The 20,819-nt window shown below is 43.9% G+C and overlaps 1 non-coding gene and 1 pseudogene across 1 annotated transcript; both read right to left on the bottom strand.

The window, feature by feature from the left end:
- Positions 1–11,587: 11,587 nt before the first annotated feature.
- Positions 11,588–11,697, bottom strand: LOC123406463 (annotated as a pseudogene).
- A 1,297-nt stretch (positions 11,698–12,994) lies between these two features.
- LOC123406457 lies at positions 12,995–13,191 on the bottom strand. Its single transcript, XR_006612159.1, has one exon. It is a non-coding gene; the product is annotated as a U2 spliceosomal RNA (small nuclear RNA).
- Positions 13,192–20,819: the final 7,628 nt, after the last annotated feature.

Here is a 20,819-nt window from a genome sequence, read left to right as displayed (position 1 = left end):
CAACCAGAGAGTAGCAGGGCGCGGGAAGATGTTCATGTGGCGCCTAAATCATTTGAAGAGGAAGCTAATGATGGTCATCATGAAATATCAGATCAAGATATTACCAAACATCGTAGGTCGAGAAGGACATGTACTACTCCAGAGTGGTATGGTAATCATGTCTTGGGGTCATGTTGTTAGACAACAATGAACCAACGAGCTATGGAGAAGCGATGGTGGGCCCAGGTTCTAACAAATGGTTGGAGGCAATGAAATCCTAGATAGGATCCATGTATGAAAACAAAGTGTGGAATTTGGAAGAACTACTTTGTGGTCGTAAGGCTAATAAGTACTAATGTAACTTTAAAAGGAAGAAAGACGACGATGGTAAATGTCACCATTTAGGAAGCTCGACTTGTTGCAACAAGGTTTCTGACAAGTTCAAGGTGTTGACTACGATGAGAATTTCTCACATGTAGGGATGCTAAAGTCCATTGGAATTATGTTAGGAGTTGCTGCATTTTTCAATTATGAAATCTAGCAGATGGATGTCAAAATATAGTTTCGTTAACGGATTCATTGAGGAAAGGTTGTGTGTGATACAACCGGATGGTTTTGTCGAACCTAAGGATGCTAAATGGCATGGGAGCTCCAGCGATCCATTTATGGACTGGTGCAAGCATCTCGGAGTTGGAATAAGTGCTTTAATGAGTGATCAAAGCTTTTGGTTTATACAGAATTTATGAAGAAAGTAGTATTTACAACAAAGTGAGTGGAAGCACTATAGAATTTATGATAAGTATATGTGGGTGACATATTGTTGATCAGAAATGATGTAGAATTTCTCAAAATAATATAGGGTTATTTGAAAGGAGTTTTTCAAAGGAAAACATGTATTAAGCTAACATTGGGCATCAAGATCTGTAGAGATAGATCAAGACGCTTGATAAAACATTAAGTGAATACATACCTTGACAAGATTTTGAAGGAGTTCAAAATGGATCAGTCAAACAAAGAGTTCTTGCTTGTATTGTAATGTGTAAATTGAGTAAAACTCAAAGCTCAACCACAACATAAGGAAGAGAAAGGACGAAGGTCATCCCCTATGCCTTTGTTGTAGGTTCTATAGTATGCCATGTTGTGCACTTCGTCTGTCAAGGGGTACAATAGTGATCCATGAGTGGATCACTGGACAACGGTCCAAATTATCCTTAGTAACAAGAGGACTAAGGAAATGTTTCTCGATTATGGAGGGGATAAAAGAGTTCGTCATAAAGGGTTATGTCGATACAAGCTTTGACACCAATCCGGATGACTCTAAGTATCAAATCGGATTCGTATAGTGGCTCAGTCATTTGGAATAGTTCCAAGTGGAGCGTGGTAGCAGCATCTATAGTATGACATAGAGATTTGTAAAGTACACACACGAAACAATGTTGCAGACTCGTTGACTAAAACCTCACCCACAAACAAAACATGATCAAACCCCAGAACTCATTGGGTGTTATTCACATGGTGATGTGAACTAGATTATTGATTCTAGTGAAAGTGGGACACTGTAGGAAATATGCCCTAGAGGCAATAGTGAATTAGATATTATCATATGTCCTTGTTCATGATAATCATTTATTATCCATGCTATAATTGTATTGACTGGAAACTCAAGTACATATGTGTATACATAGACAAAACTGTGTCCCTAGTGAGCCTCTACTGGACTAACTCGTTGATCACAGATGGCTAAGGTTTTCTAGCCATAGACATGAGTTTTCATTTGATAACGGTATCACATCATTATCTGAATGATGTGATGGATAAGACCCAAACCTTAAGCATAGCATTTAATCATATCCAGTTTACTGCTTTCTTCATGTTAATGTATCTGTTCCTATGACCATAGGATCATGCAACTCACCGACACCAAAGGGATGCCTTGTGTGTATCAAACATCACAACGTAACTAGGTGACTATAAATATGCTCTAGAGGTATCTTCGAGGGTGTCTGTGGCCGGAGTTGTCATGGATCAACACTAGGATTTGTCACTCCATATGATGGAGAGGTATCTTGGGGCCCATTGAGTAATATAACATCACAATAAGCTTGCAAGCAATGTGCCTAAGGAGTTAGTCATGGGATATTGTATTACAGAACGAGTAAAGAGACTTGCCGGTAATGATATTGAACTAGGTATGGAGATATCGACGATCGAATCTCGAGCAAGTAATATACCGATGGACAAAGGGAACTGCATACGGGATTAACTGAACCATTGATATCATTGGTTCGACCGATATAGATCTTCATATAATGTGTGGGGACCAATATGGGCATCCAGGTCCCGCTATTGGTTATTTACTGTAAAGGTGTCTCGGTCATGTCAGCATAGTTCTCGAACCCGTAGGGTGTGTGCACTTAACCTTCGGTAACAATATAGATATAGTTGAGTTATTGTGTTTGTGACCGAATGTTGTTCGGAGTCCCGAATGAGATCTTGGATGTCACGAGGAGCTTCGGAATGGTCCATACGTAAAGATTTATATATGCGAAGTCATATTTTGGCTACTGGAAAAGTTTTAGGTTTTTTCAGTATTGTATTGAGAAGCTTCTAGAAGGTTCTGGAAACATCTAGAGGTGTCCGGAAATCCACCAAGGGTTCCACCACATCTTATTGGTCCAGGCGCACAGCTTCCTCAAGGCCCATGCGGTTGGGAAAGGTGGAAAGTCCACCTTTGTATGGAAAGGAAGGAGGAGAACGAGGATTCCACCTCCTCCCACCTTTGCTGCACCCTAGGGCTTGGAGGGGTTGTTCCCCATGCCCCTCCACCTATATATAAAGGGGCGGGGGCGCTCCAAGAGGACACACCAAACCCTTGGCACCCCTCTTTCTCCCTAGATCGTTTTCTCCTCCATTTGCGATTTCGGTAGCGTTGGTTGTATAACCCTGCCGGAATAACACCACCACCACCGCCACCACGTTGTCGTGTTGCCGGAGAACTCAGCTACTACTTCAACCACGCTCGCTGGATTGAGGTGCCTAAGGCGTCATGGAGCTTTACGTGTGCTGAACGCGGAGGTGCCAACCGTTTTGGCACTTGATGGGGACGTTCGTGATTGGATCGCGAAGACAATCGACTACATCAACTGCATTTCTCAACGCTTCCGCTTAGCGATCTACAAGGGTATGTAGATGCACTCCCCCTTTTGTATATGTTGATCTCCATAGATAAATCTTGGGTGCGCGTAGGAAAATTTTTGTTTCCCATGCAACATTCCCCGACACTACATGCTAGGTTTGAACTTCGTCGTGGTGCTACCCTCTGAAGCAACCCACCTCAGGTCAGGACTGCAATGCCCAAGATGCGTTCCTATACTTATTTTGGCGCGAGGGCCTCGACAGAGATAGAAGCGCATCTTGCCATTTTGCAAGAATGGATATCGTTACAAGTACATGTACTCAAGGGATGAGTATATGGAATTGGCTTACACTCGCCAGAAGCTACATCAAGAACACATCAGTACAACAACATAATCAGGCATCATGTAGAAGAGCAGGGTCCGACTACGAACAAAATCAAACGATAAAAGAATGACGTCCATCCTTGCTATCCCGGGATGCTAGCCAAGAACCCATCCTAGATCGATGAAGAAGAAGAAACTCCAAATAGAACAATCATCACACTCACGTCAAAGTAACACTTTACTGTACCTGCAACTGGTGTTTTAGTAATATGTGAGCCACAGGGGACTCAGCAATCTCAATTCCAAAGGTATCAAGACTAGCAAAGCTTAATAGGTGAGGTATGGTTAAGTGGTGAGGCCGCAGCAAGCGACTAAGCATCTATTTGAGTGGCTAACTTACGAGTACAAGAATAAGAGGGGGACGATCTACGCATAATCGAGCGTGAACTAATAATGATCAAATGAATGATCATGAACACCTACTTACGTCAAACATAACCCCACCGTGTCCTCACTCAGAGAAGGATCTCACGAAAGAGACGTTCACGGTTACGCCCATAGTTGTCATATTTTAATTAAGTTTACTTCAAGTTATCTAGAACCGGTGTTAAACAAAGTTTCCAAGTTTGCCACATAATCGCGGGCATGGCTTTCCGAAAGATTTAACCCTGCAGGGGTGCTCCAACTAATCCATCACAAATTACCACAAGCCGCATAGAAAGCCTCGATCACGAAACTTGTGATCTCCTAGGATTCCTTAGTGGAAAACCTCAACTCTCAGATAGCCCAAAGCATCACCGGAATCCCGATGCACAAGATATTTTGTAGAAGATAAAACAAGTCCAACAAGGCCGCCCGACGTGTCAAATAACCCGATAGGAGCCGAGTATCTCGTTTTCAGGATTAGACCGGATGGGTCACACTATGATTAAAACCAAACCTCGAGTTGTCTCGTGGTGTCCCCGTACTCTACCCTTTTTGTACCAATACTCATGAGGAGCACTGGCATGGGGGTTGATTAATTATCCTCGGCTTAATTACTCCCGATGCGGTTCATTAGTTATTAGGCAAATAGTACCAAAGTTGGGCCTTGACAGACCAATCTTAAACTAAAACAAATTATCAAGGGGGTCCCCACAACGACCCCGGACGTGTTAGGAGCGCTCAATTATGGAACATAACACGGTACCCGAAACTAGGGCGGCAAAGGTTGAACAAAACACCAGGCTAGAAGGCCAAGCCTTCCACCTTTTACCAAGTATATAGGTGCATTAAAATTAAATAGAAATTAATATGGTGATATAACAAGGAACCCATGTTTTCACATGGAAGCAACTGCACCTACAACCAGCAATGCTATCAAAAGGCTGAGCAAGCGGTAACATAGCCAAACAAGGTTTGTTGTGTAATGAAAAGATTAGAGGTTTTCATGGCAATGTTGGGAGGTTGGCATTTAACACGTGGTAGGAAGCGAGACATAGCGAAAGAAACAAGATAACTAGCATGGCAATGATAGTAATGGTATCTATGGAAATGGTCATCTTGCCTGTGATCCCGCTTGAACGAAAAACAAATCCGTGAAGCAGACGAACCAATGTAGTCGAACGGATCCTCACATTCCGACACGCTTGCAAAACTCTATCGAGAAGAAGCAAACTATAAACAAGAATCAGCACACAATATTCACCACGACACATGCACAATATGATGCACAACCTAATATGATGCATGTTGATTTCAGTTATGCAAGGCATGCATGACAATTCACAAATATCAAACACTACACATTAAGTGAAGCTCGGTATGCAACGAGTTGCATATTGACGAAACTCCACATATAAATTATTTAGTTCACTTCCGTTTAGGTACACGATAATATTAAATGTTGTTTAAACATGGCAAGAGGTGAAGAACTAATAAACTACCTATCTAGGCATTTTAAATGAAACCGGAAACATCATATAGCATTTCCTAAGCGACCCTACACATTAACTTTGAAATTTGTCCATGTGTTCTTAAGATATTTTATGTTTGTTAAACGGCAAAATAAAGTGGTTCACATGAAACTACACGTCATTGTAGTCGGTTTACATATATAGCTCATCTCCAACGGAGCTACGGTTAACTAGTTACGAATTAAATTCTTTTTAACACGCAAACCAATGCAAACAACACGTTTAAAAGTTTTAAATATGCATGAAAGTTGGAAGATATTAATCTACATTAAATTCTACACGTTTTACGTATCTTATTTATTTCAATCCGACGCACAGTTAAAAAGATACGAACGTTTTTAAATATGCACGAAAGTTGGAAAATATTAATCTACACAAAATTCTACATGTTTTATATATCTAACTTATTTTGATCCGACGCACCGTTGAAAAGAAAGGACGTTTCAAAATATGCACGTAATTTGTAATTCTAAATGTCCCCGAAATTGGACAAATGTGCTACAAGAAAAAAACGCATGCGGGCCGAAATCTGTTATTAGGCCAGAACAAAGGTGGGCGTTGGTTAACTAAAGAGTGCTCGTACGGGATAGCGCTGCTCTGGTGCTCACTTCGTGGGCCTCGGGCCCAAGCGGGGGAGAGGCTGGCCGACGCGAGGGGAGGCGCTGGCGGTGGGCCTTGGTGCGGCTGCGCCTAGCTGGCCGGGGTGAGGCAGGTCGCAGCGAGCAACGAGTCCTGGGGCACACGGGGAAGAGATGGGCCGGTGGGGCAGGCCCACGCGAGTGCTAGGCGAGAGGCCTAGGCAGGGGCATCGATCTCATCTGCTCCAACCTGAGTAGAGCCATGCCGCGGCGACTACATTCGGCGGCGACGCGGTGATGACGTGGATGCGCGGAGGCGCAGAGGAAGCGGAAACGAATCGATTTGAGGCGGGGTAGGAGGGGCCAATCGACGTGGATGTGGCTTGCTTCCGTATCCTCTCAGATCACCGGTGGGCTAGTGGGATGTTTAGAAGGGGTGTTAGGCTAAGACAAGAGGGAAATGACAGCCCGTGACACAAGTTTTAAAACATCAAAAAACGTCCGACGATAAACCGATGACGGTGCCGCTACGGTTGACGGTGTGGGTATCAAACGGACTCCGATTGCGACAAAATTTGGTAGGCGGCCTACCTACACTATATTAAGACCACACGCCAACTTTCAGACCAATCCAACAAAGTTTTATACGCACTTTTAAAAAACAATATTTAAACGATGTCGCGGGCGTGTGAGTGTGTGGTAGGTCTCGAAACGGTCAAGGACAAAAGCGGAGAGAACCGGCAACTAATAATGGATGCAAGTTTTGAAAACTGGCGGCAACGAAGTGCCGATGCAATATGGATGATGTGAATGATGCAATGATGAATGTGACAAACAAATAATCACAGCGCGGCAATGGAATAAAACGGGAATCTTTTGGAGCGTCGGTTTCGGGCTGTTACAAGGACTTACTCCGGTCAAACCATAGGGAGTCGTCACCTCGAATTTTCTAGGTACACTCTCGAGGATACGGAAGCAAGCTACAGATTGATCGCTTTGATACCAGATTGTCACGCCCTTGCTGATGGTAGGATGATCCATCGGATTTGGGGCTCGAGCTATTGAAATTCTCGACGAGAGGTGAGGATTTCAGCGAGAGAAGAGAGGATAAGAGACGGCAGCTAGAGAAGGAAGAACTAGAGGAAATATTGAGTGGCTAGAATGACATGTTCAAATTACAGGATAACCCTCTCCAAGGAGACGCCCGAGCTTTATAACCTAGCTCAGTCCAGACTAACATTACAAGGCCCAATATTACAGGATTACTCGCGGCCCATAACATGGTGTTTTCTTTTTGTGTTTCCCGTGGTGTCTGCTCTTCATGGCTAAGGACGGTAGCTGCATAATCACACTCTCAAATTGAACAACTCTACTACACTAGTCATTGCTATATACTACTTTCATTCCAAAATAAATGACTTAACTTTATACTAAGATTAGTATAAAATTAGTATAAAGTTGAATCACTTATTTATTAATCCGAGATTAGAAAAATGTTCAACTAAGCTGACAAGCAACTAGCCTGATTCCAATTTGTCTCGGAGGAATCAGTCATGGACTCATGGTACCGCTGCAAGTCCTCACAATCCAGCAGGCAACACAGACACGCTTCCCATGACTCTAGAAAACAGCACCTCTTCTTGCCGTTAGACTCTCCGAAGAATGAAGACTAGCTGCATTTTCACACCATGGATTTATCAAAGAGCTAGGACTGTGTGCAACTAAATTGAACAAGAGCGACTACTCGAAGAAGAACCTCCACAACAAGGCCAAAGGGTGGCCTCTGCTTTGTTTGTTGAACTAAATCCTCTGGGTCCTCGCTATTTCTCCCGATTTGGACTTGTTGGCCTAGCTAAAGTATAGCAGCCCAGATGCCTCAGTAGCCCACTAATGTTGGTTGCTTCTTGCTTCGTACCCCAGGGTTTCCTATTTAGCGTCAACGGCGCTCGTTTGTTTAATAACTGTGTATTTTAATACTTCAAAAGCCCAGCTAAAGTATAGCAGCCCAGATGCCTCAGTAGCCCACTAATGTTGGTTGCTTCTTGCTTCGTACCCCAGGGTTTCCTATTTAGCGTCAACGGCGCTCGTTTGTTTAATAACTGTGTATTTTAATACTTCAAAAATTATGCAGTAGATGAGATTCAAACTAGGGACAATCCAGGTTCAACGAGGCCGTGCTAACCACCCGACCACGTACTAGGATGTGCTAGATAAGCTTATTTAAGTTTTATTACTTACTCTTTTATCAAACAATTCTGCTCGGTTTTCTCTTTTTTTTCTCACTCTTACTTTTTTTGATAAATTATGATGAACTATTTTCAAAATGGATGAAAACTTTGATGAACTTTTGTCAAATTCAATGATTTTTTCAAAAACAAATCGATGAACATTTTTTCAAAATATGTGAACTTTTTTTTAAAATGATGAACTTTTATCAAATTTGATGAATTTTTTTAAACCGGTGAACTTTTTTCAAAATCTGTCAACTTTTTACAAAATCAATGATTTTTTTGTTCAAAAATGATGAACTTTTTTTAAATCGGTGACCTTTTTTCAAAATTGATGAACATTTTTCAAATTCTATTAACCTTTTGAAAAAATGATGAACTTTTTTCAAATTCGATGAATCTTTTTTTAAATCAGTGAACTTTTTTTCAAAATCGGCAATCATTTCCGATTTAAATATTTATGAAATTTATGAACTTTTTTCAAATTTTTAGATTACTTTTCAAAATCACCGAAACTTCTCTAAAATTTGATGAGTTTATTTTCAAAAGTGATGAACTTTTTTCTAAATCATGAAACTTTTTAACAAATTTGATGGATTTTAGCCTGGTCTACTCATCAAGCCACATAGCTGCGAATTTGGCATGAGGTGTTCAATACACACTACTCTTTCGCGCTTGTGTTTTTCAGCAGGTTGACTGGGCCGGCCCCCTACGTGTCGCCTGCGAGCGCCAGGAGAGCTAGCTAGCGTTAAAAGCGTTGACTAAGAGCTCCCTCATACCCCTGGTCACATAGGAGTAATTTAGCAGCAAAAAAAGGGAACTACTGTTGGGACATGGCAGCTCATCTAAGAATTCATATCTTAGCGGGAAGGGATACATCGACACAACATCATCCAAGAATTACTAGAACAGAATCATAACCTAAAGAAATGTTCATCTAAGGCGGCGTTCGGATTCCCTCCGCTCCGCGACTCCGCGCCGGAGCGGAGTGGAGTCCAGTTAAAATTTTTGAAGCTGGTCCAAGCTCGCTCCGCTGGCTCCGCGGAGCGGAGCATTGCCGAACAGTGCCTAAATTGATGAGCCCGACTCCGATATGTCTCGAGGAATCAGTCATGCTGCCGCTGCAACTCCTCACAAAGTGGCAATCCATGGTCCACAATGAAGCACCGATGAAGCCTGAAGAAGAGATGAAGCTAGAAAACTGCACTTCTTCTTGCCATCAGATTTCTGAAAAGAGGAAAAAAAAAAGCACACCACAAGCGTCTGTTTTGTTTTTGCCAGGGCATTTAACTGCATTTCACACCATTGATACACCAGGGGGCTGAGATCGCGTGAAGTGAAACTTAACTGTGTTGGCTTTTCGTCCTCAGGATCGAACACACGATCACCCTACAACTCGACTAGTCATATATGCGTAACTCGGCTTGACGTATACGAACTAGCTGTAGCACTTGATATCTCGTCGGCGCTTACGCAATCACGGGAACCAGAACACACGCACACGAACGCAGCAATACGAAGATAGCCAGAGGCACGTGTCGTGCCTCGTAAAAATCTCTTTATTGATTTTCTCGTTTTTCTAGTACAAAACTCACGCACACACCGAAGTATATATAGATGCAGGACGCCACCGACCCAGACCTACACATCGAACTGAATGAAACCCAACTTGTGATTTCCTAAACTGACTGAAACTACTACTATACATCTAGCCCAACTAGGAAACGGACTAGTATTCCTATCCTAATCTAACTCACGATTGGACTTGTACTCTTGCTTTTTCTAATCTAATCAACGGTAACTGTGATCATACTAGTACTCCTAACAAACACATGTTTGAATTATTTCAACAAACTGGACAAAAGCAACTACTGGGGTAAGAACTCCAAAACGGCGACAAAGGGGGCCCTCCTCTTTGATATGAGCAACCAATCGAAGAATAACCATCTGGTTTCCATGATAGTTCCATAGTAAAAATTATGCAGCCACTAGTTTTCGCACATGACGGTACAGCAAGATTGTACATAACATAACTTATCTTAGCCTTTGCTCTCGTGCACGTCATCTCCGTTTTGCAGGTTGTAAAACATGATTATTTTGAATTTCAGATAAGGAAACAAATTGAGACGAGAAAAGAACAAAGAACTGGCCACAACATCCGGTGTAGGCTTTGCACAAACAAGCAGCACTGCGGACTGCGGTGCATCTTCGCCCACACAATTTTTTTGGTAACACAACTAAGAAGAAAATGATTAAATCCCATTGGGTCTCCATTTCATCAGGGTGTCATCCTGGTAAGCAAGAAAGGTGTCATGTCATCTCACTATCATTCCAGCAGATTAGGCTAGCATTTGTAAAGGAAAAGAACAGGTTATGTATGTATGCTAGCAGTGCTGCTAAGCGGTGCATACAGAAGTTTCATAACCTTTTTTTTCTTTTCGAAACGAAGGCGAAAGATTTGCCTCATCTCATTAATAAAGGAGTTTGAAACATACTTATGAGATCCATTACTCCTCCACAAATGCCCGACATCAAAATGACTACTCTCGCGACAATGATCGAACTCAATTTCTTTGCCGCGGCGACTATCCAAGTCCTTGCTTCACTTTTTATCAAGCCAACCACCCTAGTACAAGTTTCATAACTGTTACGCACCTATTTGATCAGCGGCAGATATGCTAGCCATCCCTTTTTTTACGCGTCAACGGCGGGCTTATGCCTGCCTGAACTTTATTGCGATCACCAAGAGTGTTAGACGGTGCATGGCACGAGAAATACATTGGGTCGGAGGAGTAGATAAAAAAAGAAGAGAAAAAAAAAAGCTAGCCATCACTTTCATCTCCGGAGATATTTCCAAATGCTACTGTGTCAATATGAGTGGGTTAAGTCTTGAGTAGACCGAGTCAAGAAAAGCGCAAAGCCCTCAATCCCTGACTTCTTTGCATTTAACTTCTCATTTCCAAGTCAAAATTGTTGTTCTATCTTTTCCTTTTTGTTTGTTAGTGATGTGTTGTTATATCTTTAAGTGGTAAAATAGAGCGCCAGCCAACCCGCTTGTTGTTTCTCTCAATCAGAGCACAAATATTATCAAGCACTCTGCATTGATTAAGAAGAGCATCATAACTTTTCACCTGAACTGCAATCAACTAGCTGAATCTGTTACTCCCTCCGTCACAGTTTATAAGGCATGCACGTATACCTAGGTCATCAATTTAACTTATATAAAATATATTGTTTAACATAAAAATTATATCATTAAAAATAGAACATTTAAAGTTTCTAATGATATATGTTTTGTAATATATGTCTCTCACTAAGTTGGTCAAATTGACGACCTAAATACGTGCCGGACTTATAAACTGAAACGGAGGGAGTATGTCAGATCCAGTTGTTTTACCCCTGCCTGAACTAAGCATTTTGCAACAGAAGTATCAGATATTGAATTGATAAGAACAGATATTAAACTTGATCTTAGCCGAAACACCAAGAAAGGTATGCTTCAAATTGTTGGTCTTTTTTTATAGCTGTTTACACCGCTCTGTGGGGTCGCGCGGGCGAGGTGGTACTAAACCAAAGACGAGCCATTAGAAACATGTGCCTGTGCGTGTCCTGACTATTTTCCCTCCTTATGGACTGGTTGGCCGGTTGGCCCAGCTAAACTATAGCAAGCAGCCCAGTTGCCTCCACAGCCCAATAACGTGGGCTCTTAGTTCAGACTCATGCCTCATCGGGGTACTTTTTGATCTGTCCATTAGCAGTTTAGCACAGAAGGACATAACCCTACAAAAAAATTAGCACGGAAGGACATATCTTGGCATGAATTAGCAAAGTTTTTCTGAAGTAATTTATTTATAAAAAAACGTAATAAAAAGCAAGCTTTTGTCATTTTGGTGGGCAGGGATTTAACTTGGGCAGCTACATCCTAATCAGAAGAGTGGATTTGTAGCCACATGTGCAGCGATGATTTCGTTCTCACTTTCTCAAAAGTCAAAACTGAACCACTCTACTGGGATGGAGCTAATGTGCAGCCAGCATCATCTACAGATCAAAATGGAGGTACTATAACAGCTAGTAAGATGACGAGCAACTAGCCCGATTCCGATATATCTCTCGGAGGAATCAGTCATGGTACCACTGCCGTGTGCCGGCAATCCATCAGGCAACGCTTCCCATGACTCGAGAAAACTGCACCTGTAGTTGCCATTAGGCTCTCTGAAGACTGAAGTACCCAGTAAGGGCACTAACATAAGCGTTTTCTTCTTCTTTTTTCCATGGTGTGCTAGCTGCATTTCACACACCATTGATTTGCCAGAGAGCAAGGATTGTGCGCAACAAAAAATCAAACAGAAGCGACTACTCGAAGAACTCCAAAACGGCTCCAAAGGAGGACCTCCTCTTATAAGCCACCAGTCTATATTAGACCCTTATGAGGAAACCTATATGCCGCCACACCAGTTTTCGTACATGACGTACAGACAGCACGACATTTCACACGCCTCCCTCTTGGTCTTGGCTCTTGTGCAGCTCATCCCCTTTATTGTAGGTGCAGTTGATAAATGTATTCTTGACATAGTGGGGTGCAGTGCTGTTTTGTTGAACTGGATATAGTACAGAAGAACACCACTTGCACATAAAACTTCATAGATAGGTTCTATTAAGAAGGAAAGCAATCTCACACATTCATATGGAAATCTATTCAGATAATGCTCCCAAGTGAAAAAAAGGCTAAGCAATCAAGAATAAAAAATATTCTTGATATTACAATCAAAAGGCTTTATTTTACTTTGTATTGGTTGGAGTGCGCCAAGCCTAGGCAGTAGTGCAATGCCCAAGCGACACATGAGGGCCCCACTAGCAAGCTAGTACGGTGGATCCTTCTTCAGAAAAAATAAATTTAATATCATTATGCGCTCATGCCCCACATATAAAATATTAAACTAATAAAAACAGATACTACACTTGATATTAGCCAAAAGACCGAGAAAGGCGTGTTCAAAAGGTAAACGGGCTCTTAGGCACATGCTCCTAGGCACTTTATGAAAGTGAAAGGTGGGACACATATAATAAAAAAATAATACACTTTTCTAATCAACTATTGTACATGTTAACTATCAAATGGACTATATATGATATATGACATGAAAATGGCTTATAGCCAGCAACTGTCTATATTATTAACCATGCTCTTAGAACGGTGCCCTCCGATTCCTTTTATACCTTTCTTGGCGAACTGTGCTGATCGCCCAGGCAAGGTGGGACTAAACAAGTCCACAGAGTCATTAGGAGACCTGTCAATGCGTTTCACGTTCTGTTGTTTTGGATTTCTTGGCCCAACTAGGCTATAGTAGCCCACAGCTGCCTCCGCAGCCCAATAATGTGGCTTACTCATGCTCATGGCCTGACCTTCTCTCTAAAAAAAAAAGCTCATGGCCTGATCATCATGTTGAAATTAGAGATGGGTCTTAGGCCCATAAGACAAATTTCAGAAAAATCTCCAAGGGTCCATGTAGGTGGTGGCATGACAAGGTGGTGGGAAGTTTAGTCCCACCCCGCTAGTGGAGGAGAATTTGGACCCCTTTATAAGGGTCTCTCTTCCACATGCTATTGGAGAGTGAGAAGAGAAGGTGCCCTCGCGCACTCCTCCTCCGCCGCCCGCCTCGCCACGCCTCGTCACGACGCGCCGCGGGAATGAGCCGAGCCGAGCTCATACCTACGTCTTAAGAAGATCGACAATGGAAGCAGAATTAACAGCATTAGACACATCTGGTGTCGAAGCAGAATTTCTTCGAGATCTTTTGATGGACTTACCTGTGGTTGAGAAGCCGGTTCCGGCTATCCTTATGAACTGCGATAATCAAACAGTTATTGTTAAAGTGAAGAGTTCAAAGGACAATATGAAGTCCAACAAACATATAAGAATAAGATTGAAGTCTGTCAGACGTTTGAGAAACTCCGGAGTGATAGCGTTGGATTACATCCAAACGGCTAAGAATCTGGCAGATCCCTTTACTAAAGGGCTATCACGTGTTGTGATAGACAGTGCATCGAGGGAGATGGGTATGAGACCCACATGAGTTGCCATGGCAGTAACCCAACCTATATGATCGGAGATCCCGTGAAGTAGGACCTGGGAAAACAAGCCAGTGGTGAACTGAGGAGAGTAACTTTACTAACCCACTCCGTTGGAGATGCAATACTCTCGGATACTGTATGGTAGGATGACTACTGTCTTAATGTGTTCTAAAGCTTATATGTAAGCAAGATGCTGTCCTACAGAGCGGTCTTTGGAGGAACACACCTATATGAGCTTGATTGCTGGTCACAGTCTATGAGATTTGGGTGATCTCTAGTAAACTCATGAATAGGCCAGGAGTGTGACTAATATGCTCCACCCGAGGGGTCACCTTCGGCAGCCTAGTACTAGTAAGACTTGTGGTGAAGCTCCTTTACGCCAAACTGACAATTCAAGGCATGGTCCATTGTTCAGTTGTAAAGGGGTGTAGCTACTTGCTCTAGGTGAAGCTCAACCTTAACAGGTCTTCACTGAAATGCTGGTATATTAAAACAGTGTTTGGAACGAGGGAACACGATGTGCCCTTGAGATCTGGTGGGGGATTGTTGAACTTAGAGATGGGCCTTAGGCCCATAAGACAAATTTCAGAAAAATCACCAAGGGCCCATGTAGGTGGTGGCATGACAAGGTGGTGGGAAGTTTAGTCCCACCCGCTAGTGGAGGAGAATTTGGACCCCTTTATAAGGGTCTCTCTTCCACATGCTATTGGAGAGTGAGAAGAGAAGGTGCCCTCGCGCACTCCTCCTCCGCCGCCCGCCACGCCACGCCTCGTCACGACGCGCCGCGGGTTGCGGGAATGAGCCGAGCTCATACCTACGCGCTAATTTTTGCCGGTCAGGAACGGAGAATACGTAACGGACAAGGCACGATCCGAGACGTCGGATCGTGGCTGTTACCGACTCGGACGTGGGTTTGGCCCACGTCTCTCCACCCAGCCGCCTTTATAAGCACGCGATCACCTACCCTAGCCGTCACGAGAATCGGGTCACATCTGCCTCACGCGTTCCTTCCTTGACTGCTGCTGCCGTCGGCGACTCCATCCCGTTTACCGCGTACATGGTCGACGGGAGAGCAAGCCTCCGAAACCTCGCCTCTCCGGTTCCTGTACGAGAGAGGGGCGATTAGGTTTTTGGGGAGCGGTCACGCAACTGCTCGCCTCCGTCCGTCTGCTTCGTCTACGTCCGCGTCGCCCTCGTCATCGCCATGTCTTCACCAAGCGAAGCTGACCGTCTCCGCGAGAAGGCCGAAGCCGAGAAGAAGGCGGCAGAGGACACTGCCGCCGCCGCCGCTGCTGCTACGGTCAACTGGCCGATCGGAGGGTATGATGTGTTTGTCTCTCTCCTGTTTCTGTTTGCACTAGTAGTATTGCCTATATGCGTAGATGTTTCTGCTATATGCGAAGTACTTGCTAGTATACTCCGTGATCAGTATGTCATGAACCTAGTCAATGCCATGTTAGTAATTATTTCATGGATTAATCTGTTCGGAAAATTGCCTATTTACTCAACAATCCAAAAACCTAATGTGTGTAGGAATTTTTCGAGTAATGGTTTTGCTGCTGCACTGAAACCGGATAAGTTTACCGGTACTTTTTTCAAGCGTTGGCAAACGAGAACCACCTTATGGATCACAGCTATGAACATGTTCTGGGTAGCCGGTGTCACTCCTACGGAAACTATCACTCCTGAACAGGAGAAGATGTTTAAGGAGGCCACCGTCCTATTCCTTGGAGCAGTCATTAGCGTGATCGGAGATAAGCTGGTTGATGCATATTTACATATGCATGTTGCCAAGGACTTGTGGGCGGCGCTCGAATCTAAATTCGGGGCCACCGATGCTGGGAGTGAGATGTATGTTATGGAGCAGTTCCACGATTACAAGATGGTTGACAACCGTTCTGTATTGGAACAAGCTCATGAGATAATATGCATAGCTAAGGAACAAGTACGATTGAAAAGTACAAGGCTAGGCTTGTGGCCAGGGGCCATGCCCAGAAAGAAGAAGAAGATTTCTTCGATACTTATTCACCTCTGGCTAGACTGACCACCATTCGAGTACTACTCTCATTGGCGGCCTCTCATGGTCTTCTCGTTCATCAAATGGATGTTAAGCCGACTTTCCTGAATGGAGAGCTAAATGAGGAAATCTATATGCAACAGCCAGATGGCTTTGTGATAGAAGGTCAGGAAGGAAAGGTTTGTAAGTTGTTGAAATCTTTATATGGTCTGAGACAAGCACCTAAGAAATGGCATGAGAAGTTTAATACAACTCTGACATCTGTTGGCTTCGTTGTTAATGAAGCTGACAAATGTGTATACTATCGCCATGGTGGGAGCAAAGGAGTTATATTGTGCTTGTATGTTGATGACATACTGATATTTGGAACCAACCTCAAAGTAATTGAGGAGGTTAAGTCTTTTCTGTCTCAAAACTTTGAGATGAAGGACCTTGGGGTGGCTGATGTTATCTTGAACATCAAGCTGTTGAGAGATGATGAGGGTGGGATTACACTTTTGCAATCCCACTATGTTGATAAGATTTTGAGTCGCTTTGGATATTCAGACTGCAAAATTTGTCAAACACCATATGATCCTAGTGTGCTTATTCGAAAGTTTAAAGGCACAGCTATAGATCAATTGAGATTCTCTCAAATTATCGGTTCACTTATGTACCTAGCTAGCGCAACGAGGCCTGACATCGCGTTTGCTGTGAGCAAACTTAGCCGGTTTGTTGCAAACACGGGCGATGTTCATTGGCGTGCTGTTGAAAGAATTATGCGCTACTTGAAAGGTATTGTCAACCACGGGCTTCACTATACGGGATTCCCATCGGTACTTGAAGGGTATAGTGATGCGAATTAGATCTCTGATGCTGATGAGATGAAGGCCACTACTGGGTATATCTTTACTCTTGGGGTGGTGCTGTTTCCTGGAAGTCTTGCAAGCAAACGATCTTAACAAGATCGACAATGGAAGCAGAATTAACAGCATTAGACACATCTGGTGTCGAAGCAGAATTTCTTCGAGATCTTTTGATGGACTTACCTGTGGTTGAGAAGCCGGTTCCGGCTATCCTTATAAACTGCGATAATCAAACAGTTATTGTTAAAGTGAAGATTTCAAAGGACAATATGAAGTCCAACAAACATATAAGAATGAGATTGAAGTCTGTCAGACGTTTGAGAAACTCCGGAGTGATAGCGTTGGATTACATCCAAACGGCTAAGAATCTGGCAGATCCCTTTACTAAAGGGCTATCACGTGTTGTGATAGACAGTGCATCGAGGGAGATGGGTATGAGACCCACATGAGTTGCCATGGCAGTAACCGAACCTATATGATCGGAGATCCCGTGAAGTAGGACCTGGGAAAACAAGCCAGTGGTGAACTGAGGAGAGTAACTTTACTAACCCACTCCGTTGGAGATGCAATACTCTCGGATACTGTATGGTAGGATGACTACTGTCTTAATGTGTTCTAAAGCTTATATGTAAGCAAGATGCTGTCCTACAGAGCGGTCTTTGGAGGAACACACCTATATGAGCTTGACTGCTGGTCACAGTCTATGAGATTTGGGTGATCTCTAGTAAACTCATGAATAGGCCATGAGTGTGACTAATATGCTCCACCCGAGGGGTCACCTTCGGCAGCCTAGTACTAGTAAGACTTGTGGTGAAGCTCCTTTACGCCAAACTGACAATTCAAGGCATAGTCCATTGTTCAGTTGTAAAGGGGTGTAGCTACTTACTCTAGGTGAAGCTCAACCTTAACAGGTCTTCACTGAAATGCTGGTATATTAAAACAGTGTTTGGAACGAGGGAACACGATGTGCCCTTGAGATCTGGTGGGGGATTGTTGAAATTAGAGATGGGCCTTAGGCCCATAAGACAAATTTCAGAAAAATCTCCAAGGGCCCATGTAGGTGGTGGCATGACAAGGTGGTGGGAAGTTTAGTCCCACCCCGCTAGTGGAGGAGAATTTGGACCCCTTTATAAGGGTCTCTCTTCCACATGCTATTGGAGAGTGAGAAGAGAAGGTGCCCTCGCGCACTCCTCCTCCGCCGTCCGCCTCGCCACGCCATGCCTCATCACGACGCGCCGCGGGTTGCGGGAATGAGCCGAGCTCATACCTACTCGCTTATTTTTGCCGGTCAGGAACGGAGAATACGTAACGGACAAGGCACGGTCCGAGACGTCGGATCGTGGCTGGTACCGACTCGGACGTGGGTTTGGCCCACGTCTCTCCACCCAGCCGCCTTTATAAGCAGGCGATCGCCTACCCTAGCCGTCACGAGAATCAGGTCACATCTGCCTCACGCGTTCCTTCCTTGACTGCTGTTGCCGCCGGCGACTCCGTCCCGTTTACCGCGTACACGGTCGACGGGAGAGCAGGCCTCCGAAACCTCGCCTCTCCGGTTCCTGTATGGGAGAGGGGCGATTAGGTTTTTGGGGAGCGATCACGCGACTGCTCGCCTCCGTCCGTCTGCTTCGTCTACGTCCGCGTCGCCCTCGTCATCGCCATGTCTTCACCAAGCGAAGCTGACCGTCTCCGCGAGAAGGCCGAAGCCGAGAAGAAGGCGGCAGAGGACACTGCCGCCGCCGCCGCTGCTGCTACGGTCAACTGGCCGATCGGAGGGTATGATGTGTTTGTCTCTCTCCTGTTTCTGTTTGCACTAGTAGTATTGCCTATATGCGTAGATGTTTCTGCTATATGCGTAGTACTTGCTAGTATACTCCGTGATCAGTATGTCATGAACCTAGTCAATGCCATGTTAGTAATTATTTCATGGATTAATCTGCTCGGAAAATTGCCTATTTACTCAACAATCCAAAAACCTAATGTCTGTAGGAATTTTTCGAGTAATGGTTTTGCTGCTGCACTGAAACCGGATAAGTTTACCGGTACTTTTTTCAAGCGTTGGCAAACGAGAACCACCTTATGGCTCACAGCTATGAACGTGTTCTGGGTAGCCGGTGTCACTCCTACGGAAACTATCACTCCTGAACAGGAGAAGATGTTTAAGGAGGCCACCGTCCTATTCCTTGGAGCAGTCATTAGCGTGATCGGAGATAAGCTGGTTGATGCATATTTACATATGCATGTTGCCAAGGACTTGTGGGAGGCGTTCGAATCTAAATTCGGGGCCACCGATGCTGGGAGTGAGATGTATGTTATGGAGCAGTTCCACGATTACAAGATGGTTGACAACCGTTCTGTATTGGAACAAGCTCATGAGATAATATGCACAGCTAAGGAACTTGAGGTTCTTAAGTGCAATTTGCGGGGCAAGTTTGTCGCGGGCTGTATAATTGCTAAGCTCCCTAATTCCTGGAGGGACTTTGCTACTACTCTGAAACATCAGAGGCGTGAGTTCTCAGTAGAGGACATCATCGGCCATCTGAGTGTTGAGCAGAACTCGAGAGCAAAGGACTCCAATGGAAAAGCGGTGGAAAGCTCTTCTACTGCCAATATGGTACATCAGAGGAACTTCAATTCTCACAAGCCCAAGGGAAAGAATTCTGTCCAACAGAATACCGACTTCAAGAAGAAGGGAAAGAAGCCCTTCAAGAAGAATAAGAAGGGAGATGGCTGTTGTACTTGTGGTTCAGAGGAACATTGGGTGAACAAATGCCCAAACAAGTACAAGAAGCCGGCACAGGACTCCAAGTCTGCCAATATGATTATGGGCAACAATGAAAGTGGTGCATCTGGGTACGGTAATTTACTTACTGTATTTACAGTTTGTGAGTCCACCGATTGGTGGGTGGACACGGGTGCAAATATTCATGTGTGTGCTGACTTATCATTGTTCTCTTCTTATCAGGCCACCGGTCGCGGGTCCGTATTGATGGGGAATGGCACGAGTGCTTCTGTTCTTGGTGTTGGCACGGTCGATCTGAAGTTTACTTCGGGAAGGATCGTGCAGCTGAAGAACGTGCAGCATGTCCCCGCCATCAAGAAGAATCTCGTTAGTGGCTCCCTTCTGTGTAGAGAAGGGTTTAAGTTGGTATTCGAGTCTAATAAAGTAGTAGTTACGAAATATGGACTTTTCGTTGGAAAAGGTTATGAATGCGGAGGTCTGTTCCGCCTTTCTCTTGCAGATTTTTGTAATAAAGTCGTGAACAATATTCATTCGAGTGTTAATGAATCTGAAGTTTGGCATTCACGTCTTTGTCACATAAGTTTTGGTGTTATGTCGTGGCTAGCAAAACTGAATTTAATCCCAACTTTCACTTTAGCCAAAGGTTCTAAGTGCCATTCGTGTGTGCAAGCAAAGCAACCTCGCAAGCCTCACAAGGCTGCAGAGGAGAGACACTTGGCACCATTAGAACTCATACATTCTCATCTTTGTGAGATGAATGGTGTGTTGACTAAAGGTGGAAAGAAATACTTCATGACATTGATAGATGATTCCACTAGATTTTGCTATGTGTATCTGTTAAATACTAAAGATGAGGCTCTACACTACTTTAAAATCTATAAGGCAGAAGTTGAGAATCAACTTGAAAAGAAAATTAAACGAGTCTGTTCTGATCGTGGTGGAGA

Source organism: Hordeum vulgare, chromosome 6H (assembly GCF_904849725.1).
Source record: "Hordeum vulgare subsp. vulgare chromosome 6H, MorexV3_pseudomolecules_assembly, whole genome shotgun sequence".
NCBI lineage: Eukaryota > Viridiplantae > Streptophyta > Magnoliopsida > Poales > Poaceae > Hordeum > Hordeum vulgare.
This window is presented reverse-complemented; position numbering and strand designations above follow the sequence as displayed.